Raw genomic sequence first — 1804 nt, 5'->3', positions numbered from 1 at the left:
GAACTTACGTTTATTTGATCCAAATTACTTGTATCAAATAGGGGAGAGTGTGAGAATTCGTAGGTTGATACTCGGATGTTAAGAATGTTTCGTTCGCCCTTTTTTCAATTTGTAAACTAGTCAGGCACACCCTAAGGTCATCGGGGCCTGGGAGCTAGGATTATAGATATTATAGGATGTCGTTTTCAAGAAGTGATGTATCAGCAAAAAAAGCACATGGCGAGAGTTAGTGATCTTTACCAAGAGAGAGTTAGAAGTATTAAAACAGTTCTGTTCTTTATCGTGAGCGTGAGTTTATTGTCTGGAGAAACAGTTCCGACACATATTTGAAAATAGCAAACAGTGGGAAGCAGGCTTAAACACAAACTTAAGCTTTAAGATTCAGGATTTTTAGAGACACTTTAATCTTGTATTCGTGAATGAAAATTGTGGTCTCTGTATATGTTTCACCAAATTATATTTCTTTCATTGATTGTTAGTAGTCTCTCTTGCAATTTTAATAGCTGCGCCTTTTGTTTTCAGTAATTCAAGAACATCACTTGCAGTAGTACTCAAAATGCCGCGCATATCAAATGCTTTTGAAGATTACACATCATTCTAAAACAACTAAATAAAAAATAAACATAAAATCTTTATCATGTTTAAGCGTCACTATTAATGTTCATTTAAACACTCAGCTCTCGCTGCAAATTTGGCCCTACTCAAAAGTGAGAACCAGCTGGTCGAATAGGTGATTTTCTAAATTTTTTTAATGTTTGGCTAAAAGCCCACGCATGCTTCGATCGTCCTGAATATTAAATGAGTGCAATTTGTATTGCAAAATAGTAAACCACTGCATTCTGTCCAAGGTCTGTATGATAAAAACAGCGCCTTATAGTACTGTTTCACCTCAGATGTGATGCATAAAAAGTACAAAAGGTTCGTTTACATGCCCCCAGATTTGTACGCAAGATTTTGTAAAGTTTAAAACTTGTCGAACGCCAAAAATTTCGCCTGATTTGTTTTTCAAGAATTTGTTTTCCAGGCCTAATCTACTGTGATCATGAGCCATTATGGCTCTTAAATGTGATCGAAGATGATTGCTATTTTTTGGGTGTACATATAGGGCTATCAACTCGATGTAAGATTTCGTTCACTCCCGGACTGTTTACAAATTATTTTTCTCTAAAATCAGTTAGCCTTTCCCTCAAAAGCCACATGAAAGTGCTCTAAAGTTAACTGATTTGTGGAATACAAGTTTATTGTTTGATTTAAATGATAAATTGATATTAATGGGAGCTTCACTTTTAGCCCTGGCTAACTCTATATATTAGGTTACAAAATAAACATTACAGCTACAATTAAACATGGACAAAAATTACATGAATAATTTTTGTTTTCATGTACTATCTTAGGTGTTACATTTTATAACAAGAAAAATGCATTAATTTTACATTTTGCAAGAAATCCCACTTTTTTCTGTTATCTTGTTCAAGTCGCAATGTATTTTTCTTACAATTTGATGCACACAACAGATACAATTAAAAAGTCATCAAACTGAAATTTATTTTCAGCACCAGCATGGATAATTAATGGATAATTGTGTAATCATGTAACTCGAGTACATAAGTCTAGTCACCGTCATGCGTTAGTCAGTCACACGCTCGCTGCTATCACGGTCAAGCTCATATTTGATTTGTTCGACCACACCCTATTTGTTTGTCATGACTCAACCAACTCGGTGTTCCAAGCGTCTCTCCAAATCCACCAAAAAAGATCCCAAATTTCTCTATCCTGACCTTCAATGTCAGTTAAAAGACTGGCA

The sequence above is a fragment of the Porites lutea genome, chromosome 5, assembly GCF_958299795.1.
Source record: "Porites lutea chromosome 5, jaPorLute2.1, whole genome shotgun sequence".
Taxonomy (NCBI): Eukaryota; Metazoa; Cnidaria; class Anthozoa; order Scleractinia; family Poritidae; genus Porites; species Porites lutea.
Note: the sequence above shows the minus strand (reverse complement) of the source record.